Source organism: Tupaia chinensis, unplaced genomic scaffold (genome assembly GCF_000334495.1).
Source record: "Tupaia chinensis unplaced genomic scaffold, TupChi_1.0 Scaffold139218_1, whole genome shotgun sequence".
NCBI lineage: Eukaryota > Metazoa > Chordata > Mammalia > Scandentia > Tupaiidae > Tupaia > Tupaia belangeri.
In genome coordinates this window covers 119,358-130,179 of record NW_006199107.1, presented here as the reverse complement: position 1 = coordinate 130,179, position 10,822 = coordinate 119,358, and the positions used below count along the sequence as shown (strand labels likewise).

At 38.3% G+C, this 10,822-nt stretch overlaps 1 non-coding gene and 1 pseudogene across 1 annotated transcript; one reads left to right on the top strand and one right to left on the bottom strand.

Annotated features, from left to right (window-relative positions):
• The window catches only part of LOC102488907 (E3 ubiquitin-protein ligase RNF146-like), an 18,731-nt pseudogene extending 18,545 nt beyond the window's left edge, over nucleotides 1–186 (top strand).
• A 10,319-nt stretch (nucleotides 187–10,505) lies between these two features.
• LOC114004618 (U6 spliceosomal RNA) lies at nucleotides 10,506–10,612 on the bottom strand. The gene has a single exon (XR_003546734.1). It is a non-coding gene; the product is annotated as a U6 spliceosomal RNA (small nuclear RNA).
• Between the last annotated feature and the right edge of the window lie 210 nt (nucleotides 10,613–10,822).

The following is a 10,822-nucleotide window of genomic DNA, read 5'->3' as shown; positions in this document are numbered from 1 at the left end:
GCAGCAGAGGGTGGGACAGCGAGTGTCAGCGTCACATCTAGATGGCCTAATGGACAGTGCACCGTATCTGAAGTTTTAAAGCCTTCAGCTCCATGCTCAAGGTCGAAATGGTTATTTGTAAACTACACTCACCTCAGTAGTGTATTTTGGGAGTTTAGGTGGATGAGGTATGGGAATTTTACGTAATTTAATAATTTATGTTGTTTTAATTACAGATCTGGGATTAAAATGTCTAACATGTCTCTGTTGAGACTTGTTTTTAGAGTGAGATTTTTGCTCTAGGACACATGTGTTCACCAGAGAGACGGAGAGACAGAAAGTGAGAAATCACCCTCCAGGGGGATGGCCACACTGCAATCCCTTCTCCTCCTTTCTCCTCCCAGGATCTTGGGCAGGCATGCATACGTTCCTGGCATGAGTTTCAAGCCTTCAGGTCCAGGACTCGAACTGTGATTGACTATGTGGGAGTCCAGTGACATAACCATTATGCCACCTGCTGATACTGAGAATTTTTTTTTTTTTGAGAGATTTTCACAGTAGGGCACGTGCGCTCGCCAGACAGACAGAGAAAGACATAGAGACAGAAAGCGAGAAATCACCCCCCAGGGGGGATGGTCACGCCGCAATCCCTTCTCCTCCATTCTCCTCTCGGGATCTTGGGCACGCACGCACACGCGCCCGGCGTGAGTTTTAAGCCACCGGGTCCAGGACACGAACCGCGGTCGACTACGTGGGAGCCCAGCGACATAGCCATTACGCTAACTGCTGGTTCCCCTGAGAAATTTTTTTAATGTAAGGAACTTGGGTGTTAATAGTCAAGAGCTGTTTAGTTAACCCTGTTTCCTTCTGATTTGTTTATAGTTTGTGCGTGTTTAAAAATTTTTTTTCAGCTAATGTGTGTGTATTATCCGTACATTAATGGTCCTTATCTGACTCTTGCACTGTGCCTCATTTTTCTGCATGGATTGGCATAAAGCCATTACTAAAACTTGGCACTTATAAGATGTTTGATACCATTACGAGCAGGAAGCTTAATGAATGTGAGAATAGATGTGAATTGGGGATTTTAAAATAGATGAATAACAGCTGTGCTACAGTAAAGTTATTGAAATGAAAATGTAAAGAAACAGTTAATAATGAAAGTTTCACAATCTTTGTGACACACTTTATGGCGCTACCATATGCTTGGCTGTCTAGATCTTGTAGTTTGAGCTTTCTCTGGGTTCATATTTTTCTTTCTGATTAGAAAATTTATAATTTCATAAGTACTAGACTTTATTTTACATTTTTCTTTCTAAGTTTGCTATAGGGTGTGTGCACTCACCAGAGAAAGAGAGAGAGAAAGCAAAAGAGAGAAAAACAGAAAGTACGAAGTACATCCTGAATCTAATCATGAGAAAACATCAAACAATTACTGTAGAGGAACATTTTACAAAATAATTGGCTGGAGTCCTAAAAAAATGTTTGGATCCTGAAAGGCAAAGAATGAGGAAATGTTCTAGATTAATAAGACTAAAGATTTGTGACAACCAAATATACCATGTATCCTTGATAACAGCCTGGACCAGGTTTTTTTGATGGTGGGGATATACATGCACACACACACACACACACAATATTGGGAGATTGGTGAAATTTGAATGAGGTCTGTAGATTAAATAGTAGTATTATATCAATGTTAATTTTCTAATCTTGGTAAGTGTTTAATACCTACATAAGAAAATGTCCTTGCTCCTGAGGAATATATACTAAAGTGCCTGGGAACAAAAGAGTATCTCATGTGTGATTTATTCAGGAAAAATATAACGTGCTAATAGGGAGAAAGAAAGATAAAGCCATCTCACAAAATTAACCGTTGAAAAATGTGAGAGAAGGGCATATTGGAGTACTTTATACTGCTTTTTTCAAAATTCCTATACATTTGGCATTATTTCAAGATTAACAGTAACAGGAAAAGAAGCACAGCAGCATACATTTTTAATGTCTCCAAATATCCTCTGTGAAAACAGAGCAACTGGGGAGCCAACAGTTGGCGTAATGGCTATGTCACTGGACTCCCACGTAGTTGACCACGGTTTGCGTCCCGGACCCGGTGGCTTAAAACTCACGCCGGGCGCCTGTGTGTGAGTGCCCAAGATCCCGAGAGGAGAATGGAGGAGAAGGGATTGTGGCGTGACCATCCCCCCTGGGCGGTGATTTCTCGCTTTCTGTCTCTCTGTCTCTCTCTGTCTGTCTGGCGAGCACACATGCCCTATAGCGAAAATCTTTCAAAAAAAAAAAAAACAGAGCAACCGGGATATCAGAATCAAAATTCCATGAAAAACACCTTCCCAAAATCACCAAACTGATATAGTATCCGCATATACCCCAAAACGTAAGTGGGTGGGAACAAATCACCAACAGCTTCAATCTCTCTATAGTATTAGCAGCTAACACTGGATGGAAGCAAAAGTAGGCCTAGATCCATGGCTCTGAGAATCAGAGTCCCCAAATTGTTCAAAAGATGATCACTGAAAGATTGGAGGGAGGGCCAGGCTGAGAACAACAGTTGAAACTGGAGGGAGTTTTGCAGGATCCAATTTGCGGGCTAGGACAAAGATATTTCAGCAAGTACATAACTTTCTGAAACAGAGAGGAGCTCATGAATTCACAAAACTAATCAAAACCATCTTCTTAGACAAAACTCTGCTGGAGGAAAAGCTGTGGGAGATGAATTCAAAATGAGCAGGACGGAGACTATATGGGCAACGATAAAAGAAAGTCTTCATAAAATGGGAGAAGAGAGCTGTGGAGGCAGCTAGCTCTCAGAAAGAAAATCATGCTTTGATCATTTCACAAGCACAATAGAAGAAAGCCAGGAGAACTATCTTCATGTCCCTTTCCCTTCTAACAGAAAGAATTTACTGTAAAGACGATCAATAGACAAGGATTGGAGTTGGATTCCACACAAAGTCAGTAAATGTAAAAGGGAATAAGAGGCAGAAATCACCATCTCAGATGATAAACATATGCCAGAAAACCATGCTTCTAAAACACATGGAAAGTATAGCCCACTATTTTTTTTTTTTTAATGAGAGATTTTTTGCTGTTGAGTGTGTGTGCTCACTAGCGAGACAGAGACAGAAAGCAAGAAATCCGCACCCCCGCCGCCCGGGGATTGGCCACACACTGTAATTTCTTCTCCTCCATTCTCCTCTTGGGATTTTAGGCACACACACACAGGTGCCCAGTGTTGTGTTGTTTTAAGCCACCAGGTCTGGGACTCAAACAGCAGTTGACTACATGGGAATCCAATGATGCAATCATTAAGCCATCTCTGGTCCCTAGCCCAGCATTTTTTGATAAGTTTAAAATTATGAAAAAATTAAATGTTTAAAATAACATAAGTAAGAATTTTCAAAATTCAGCGATAAAATAATTAGAGAAAATAAAGGTTTCAAAGAGAAATGGCAGAACTTAGAAAATTGGAAATAAATTTTACAAATAAATATTAGATTTGAAGGAGCACAAAATATAATAAACATCTTGGTAATGTCTTTAGGAAAGCAAGTTAGGAAAAAGAAAAAACAGGCATGAAAATTAAAGAAAGAGAAAAGATAATCCTAGAAAAATTGCTCATTGCACACAACAACAAAGAAGGGCCAACATAAGTACATCATGACTTTTCCAATGACCCAATATAAAAGAGAATCCTGAAGAAAGTAATCAAGCATTGGAATATACTAATATTAAAAGATGCAAAAAACTTTTTTCCTGAATTAATAAACAATCATTGAAAAGCTACACAACATAACTGAAAAATTTGACTTACAACACATGGCTTTTTTTTTTTTTTTTTTTTGGGGAGGTTTTCACTATAGGGTGCGTGTGCTCGCCAGTCAGACAGAGAGAGACATAGAGACAGAAAGCGAGAAATCACCCCCCAGGGGGGATGGGCATGCCGCAATCCCTTCTCCTCCATTCTCCTCTCGGGATCTTGGGCATGCACGCACGCACGCCCGGCGTGAGATTTAAGCCACCGGTTCCGAGACGCAAACTGCGGTCGACTATGTGGGAGTCCAACGACATAGCCATTATGCTAACCGCTGGTTCCCAACACATGGCTTTTTAAAAATTATTGGATTTTAAAGAAAAAGGAAAAAATCCTTAAGGAATTAGGAAGAAAAATAAAATTACTTAAAAGGGAAAGCTGAGGATAAAGGAGCAATGTTTAATACTTTCAGAAAAAAACTGTGAGCCAAGGATTTTATATCTAGTCAAATAGCTCTTAAAATACAAAGGATATAGACTGTGTTATACATGAAAGAAGTCTGGGAATATGAGTCCCATGAACACTTCCTGAGTTACTTTCTGGAGAATAAGATATAGATAATCAAAATAACTGAAGGATGCTAACATAAGAACCAGAAATTTAGATATATTTGTACCTACGGAATTGAGACTAAACGTTGCCAATAAGGAAGACATATCTCATACTGGCTATGTACTCTGACAATGCGGATATAACTAACCACAAATTGGGTGAGAGGGAGTGATTGGAGAGAATATATATAGAATAAGTTCTTTAACCTGGTATTTAGATATGGGGGTTGATGAAAAGGAAGGAGAAGATATCAACTAATTACAATATTGCTCACCATTGAGAACTAATGAACAGTAGACAAAAATAGAGAGGACCAAAAGCATTATAACTATATAAGTAAAAGAGACACAGTAGAATGAAAACATAAATTTTGTTTAAAAAATTTTTATTTTGTAGAACCCAAAATTTAAAATGGCTACGTATGGGAATGGGTAGGTGCTAGACTTCTTCGGCCCAGTTGCAGTGTCACAGGCAACGGGCCACCACTGTTTGATACTGGAGTTATATGGAAGGTCTGAGTTTGGAACTGGGTCAACCTGAATTGGAAAAATGCCAGTCATTTTCAAAAGCCATGTGTTGTAAGTCAATCTTTTTCAGCTACGTTGTGTAGCTTTTCAATATGTAGCTTCAGTGATTGTTTTTTAATTCAGCCTTTGTATTTTAAGAGCTATTTGCCTATGTTCCTGGCTGGTTGGAAGGATTGTGGCAATGTAAGACACTGTCAAAGGTATCCCCTTGCCCTCAGAAAGTAAATAAACTTTTTTAAAAAGCATATTTAATATTATTATTATTATTATTTAATTTGTCCAGAGAGAGACAGAGAGTGAGAGAGGAAAATAAGAAAGCAAGCTGTCATGTCTGGAACTCGAACTGTGGTCAACCATGTGGGAGTCCAGTGCCTTAACCACCACGCCACCTACCAGACCAGTAAATAAACTTCTAAAAATGAATCTTCTATGGCTATATCATCTTCTGAAATTTTCTGTTTTTTAAATTTTCAATCAAAATTAAGAAGCAGTCCCTAAAATTCACAAATGAAATGAAACAAGTGAACCTACCATGTTGATAGCGTTACTGCACTGAAAGGAACTACGCTATGTTGTTTTAAAGTATAGTAATTTGAATAAGATCCATGAGGAAATATGGTCGAAGGTTAAAAAGAACTGTACAAATAAATCTTAAGCTATTTCCAGTAATCTCACTGTTGGTAGCAATGCTAGTATTAGCTAAAATGGTTGTGTATATATTGTAGGATAAAGCAAATGAATAAGTTGATTTAGTTGAAAACCAGGATTTTTTGGCATGAGAGAAAAGAGATATTGATGTAATATTAATGAGATTAAGTAAAAACCCAGTATTTTAGAATTAGAATTAGGATAGTAGGATCTCATGATACAATGTGTTCCTCAGCTGTGTCCACTGAAAACACTTAGAAAAAATTTAACAATCCTGGGACCAGCAGTTAGTGTAATGGCTATGTTGCTGGACTCCCATGTAGTTGACCACAGTTTGAGTCCCAGACCCGGTGGCTTAATCTCACGCTGGGCGCATATGCATACATGCCCAAGATCCCAAGAGGAGAATGGAGGAGAAGGGATTGCAACATGGCCATCCTCCCAGGGGGTGATTTCTTGCTATCTCTCTGTCTCTCTGGCAAGCGCTTGCACCCTATAACAAAAACCTCTCTAAAAAAAAAGAAAAAAAATTAACAATCCTTTAGAAACGAAGTCCTCTAGTTCCCAAACTGTAGTCGCTGAAAACTATTTCTAACTCAAAGGAACATGACCTTCCTGGAGAAGTGGCTAATTGTAAGTTGGGTACAAGAATAACTTTTCATGCAAGTAGGGAAGTTGTCAGAGAATACTCAGGTTTTATCAAAAGCTAACGTGATTAGCTTTCACTGGCCAAAGATGAACAATTTTAATTTAAAAAGAAGAATAATAACTGCAATGAATTGGATTCCTTCAAATATATTTACATCCATAAGCTCATGATTACACTAAACAAAATCTCATTGATCATTATTATAGGATACAAGAACAACTTATTCTGAAAATTGGTAAGTAAAGGTAAAAAATAAAGCATTTATTCCATGTTTGCTTTATAAATACAAGCTTTAGGTAAGCAATAGTTAAAAAAGAGAAGTTTCTTATTATAGAAATATCCCAGCTCATAAAAATGAAAAAAGTAATTATAGAATTAAAATGCAATTATCTTGCTGCTCCTAATGAATTTATGGAACTAGGCAATGTGATCCACGATGTTTATCATCAAAAAAAGAATCAGCTGGGACCAGCAGTTAGCGTGATGGCTATGTTGCTGGACTCCCACGTAGTTGACTGTGGTTCAATTCCTGGACCCGGTGGCTTAAACTCACGCCAGGCGCATGTGCGAGCGTGCCCAAGATCCCGAGAGGAGAATGGAGGAGAAGGGATTGTGGTGTGGCCATCCCCCCAAGGGGGTGATTTCTCACTTTCTATCTCTCTGTCTCTCTCTCTCTGTCTGGCAAGCGCACGCACCCTATAGCAAAAACCTCTCCAAAAAAAAAAAAAAGAAAAGAAAAAAGAAAGAAAAAAAGAATCAGCCCAACTCCCAGTGAAGCAAGAATCCATGTGCATCTGAGGTGGGCCTAGCTCTGCCACTTTAACTGGAAAATCTAAGCCTCTACCCTAAAGCTCACCTTCTGGTCCAACTTCTAAAAAAGTGAGGTAGGCTGATCTCTGTCTTCTTTCTGTCTCTGTCTCTGTCTCTCTCCCTCTCCTTTTCTCTTGAAATTTTTCTTTTATATATATTTTTAAAAGCCTCTAACTGTCTCTTGTCTCTGACCACTCCTTTCTCTTGTTAATTTCAGAATGCATGTGCATCTGAGATGGGTCCAGATCTGTCCCTTCCATGTGGCACAGAGTGCTGCATGATTTTCAATTTTTGCCTTTTCTTGTTTGTTTGTTTTGAGAGTTTTTTTGCTATAGGGTGCTTGTGCTCACCAGAAAGATAGAGAGACAGAAAATGAGAAATCACCCCCCAGGGGGGATGGCCACACTGCAATCCCTTCTCTTCCATTCTCCTCTTGGGATCTTGGGCACACACACACGCGCCCAGCGTGAGTTTAAGCTGCCGGGTCCGGGACCCGAACTGCGGTCGACTACATGGGAGTCCAGCGACATAGCCATTACGCTAACTGCTGGTTCCAATTTTTGCCTTTTTTTAAGAAAATTTTTTTTCCCTTTTCTATTTTTAATGTGTTTGTTTTGTCTTTTTTTGTTGTTTTGGTCTTTTTCCTTTTTTTTTTTTTTCTTACTTGACTTTCTCACCTTGCTTTTCAGCTTCCATACTTGGAGTAGACACTCCAAGTTGGGTGTAGGTGCACAGTAGCGAAACATCTGAATACTTTTTGGGTCATAGAAAATCTCAACCCCTACTGAACTGCTACAGAAAAGGAGAAACACATCTTCATAAATCTGAATTCAAATCTCTTTCTGTGGATACCATGTCACAAAACACAGTAGTAGAGGCAAAATAGGCATAGAAGCACCTCACAGTTAAGTGAAGCATATGAGCTTACAGTACCAGAAATCTCCAACAAATGACCCCAAACGGGAAGATACCACCAAAAGACTGAAAGTCAAAGAGAGATTGCACAGTGAGCAGCAGGGAGAAACACTGAGCTGCAGAGAGCATGCCTCATCTCCTCCCATATGCCTCTGAATTCTTAGTTGAAACCTCGAGGCTCAGCTCTAGTGCACCTATTCCCTAGAAACTGAGGCCTTTGTAGTATCCAGTTCCATTGACAAAAGTGCAGGTTGCTTGATTAGGATCAGGGAAATGAAACTGCAGAAATATTAAGGTCATATCCTCCTGCATGTCTCTAAAACTCAGAATTAACTCCAGGGAAGTAGGGAGTAATTATAATTCATCAGATGACCAGAAATCACCACAGAGGCACAAGAAATAAGGGAAACCAAGAAATTATTTCTTCCCCAAGGGGAAAGAACAGCCCTTCATCTTCCACAGACAATAAAATAGAATTCATAGAAATGCCAGATAAAGAATTTAGAATATTCATAGTGACAAAGCTAACAGAGATGCAAAAGAAGAGAGACAACGAACTCCAGAAGATGCAGGAGAAAAGACACAATGAGTTCCAGCAGGTGAGAAAGTTCTTGTACAATCTGAAGAGGGAATACATAACATAAAAAGGAATCAAATGGAATTGTTAGAGATGAAGGCTGTAATACAGGAAATCAAAACCTCCCTTGAAAATATCAAAAACAGATTAGATCATGCAGAAGATCGAATCTCAGATCTAGAAAAGACAGAACCTCTGTTCTAGAAAAATTAACCAAAAAGAATGAGAAAATCACCCCAAAAATGAGATAACATACAAGTAATACTAGATATGATTAAATGCCCAAACATCCAGATCATTGGTATCCCAGAAGAAACTAATAAGGGCATTGATAATCTAGTCCATGATTGGAAGAAAACTTTCCAAATCTAGAGAGGCACTCAGACATCCAGGCTCAAGAAATACAAAGGACCCCACATAAAATCGACCCAAGAAGATCTTCCCCAAGGCTCTTCATAGTCAGATTGACCAAAACCACAGAGACAAGATATAAATGTGGCGAGAGAGAAACGTCAAGGTTACTTTCAAAGGATCAGGCTAACGTCAGACCTCTCATTAGAAATAATGCAAGCAAGGAAAGAATGGGAAAATGTATTCAAATTGTTAAGTGAAAAACTTTATGACTTTTGTTTACTAAACATTACATTACTGACTTTCTTCTATCCTTTGTCTTCCAGATTTAACAATTTTGGAAAAAAAAATGTACACTTTAAAGACGTGATTAAATGTGAGTTGTTGATAGGTCCAGCAATTTGTTAACTTTTTTTAAACTTTTCTCCCTTTCTGACCTCTTTGCAATTGGAAAATATTTGTGAGCATTCTTATTTTGTGACAGAATGGTTATTTGCATAAATTCAATAATACAATATTCAATGTTGCCTTACATCAGAAATTGAATTCTTATGGGGCTTTGTGCAAATAATGACCTAATTGAGATTAACCTAATTTTTTTTTTTTTTTTTTTGCAGATAAGTTAATTTATATCTCTCTTTAGTACAAGGGAGAATGGAGAGAGAAAAAAAAGTTTCAGAAGAAAATTACAGTGCACTTGTCACTAGATTTCTAGCTTTGTCCATATTTTTAGTTTAAGATATTTTGTGAATCAATAAAATGTGAAAAAAAGTTTAGTACAGAGAAGGGGAAGAAAAAAACAAGTAAAACTGCTTACTTGACAAAAAAATGAGAAGCTATTTGCTGATAAGGTCTTGAGTAATATCTTTGGTTTGACTGACATGCATGGTATTTGTGTTGGGAAAAGAAATGTTATACACTTTAAAGACATGATTAAATGGGACCAGCAGTTAGCATAATGGCTATGTCGCTGGATTCCCCATGTAGTCGACCATGGTTCGCGTCCTGGACCCGGTGGCTTAAAACTCACGCTGGGCGCGTGTGCATGCATGCCCAAGATCCCGAGAGGAGAGTGGAGGAGAAGAGATTGCGGCATGGTCATCCCCCCTGGGGGGTGATTTCTCACTTTCTGTCTCTCTGTCTCTCTCTGGTATCCCAGAAGAAACTGGCGAGCACACGTGCCCTATAGCGAAAACCTCTCCAAAAAAAAAAAAAAAAGACATGATTAAATGTAAATAAGTAAATTAATTTAAAAAATAAAGAAATAAATAATAATTTTTAAAAAGACACAATTATGAACCCCCTGGAGGAAAAGACACCACCACCTCTAATGTAGTCTTGCTAAAAAGAAATTTCTCCATACCTGAAATATCTTTCCCATTTCTTTTTGCCTGCCTAAATTGTGCTTATCTATTATGACCATTTCAATCCCCTTCTCCTCGAATGAAACTATGTGTCGGACACACAATTTCTCTAAAGTCTTACAGTACGTGAAGCAGTACTGTGCAATAAAAAGAAAATGTAAGTCACATATGTGTTTTAAATTTTTTCTAGTAGCTACATTTAAAAAGTCAAAATAAACAGGTGATATCAATTTTATGAGTGTAGTCTATTTAATTAAATATATCCACAAATTATCATTTAAACACATAATACTTTTTTTTTTTAAATATGGAACGCTTCACGAATTTGCGTGTCATCCTTGCGCAGGGGCCATGCTAATCTTCTCTGCATCGTTCCAATTTTAGTATATGTGCTGCCAAAGCGAGCACAACACATAATACATTTTTAAAGAATTATTTTATTTAACTTTATTTACTTATTTATTTTTAATTTTGAATAGAGAGGGACAGAGAGAGAGAGAGAGAGAAAGAGAGAGAGAAATTGAAAAAGCAAGCCACCAGGTCCAGGACTCTAATTGTGGTCAGCCATGTGGGAGTCTAGCACCCTTAACCACCATGCCACCAGCCAGCCCCAATAAT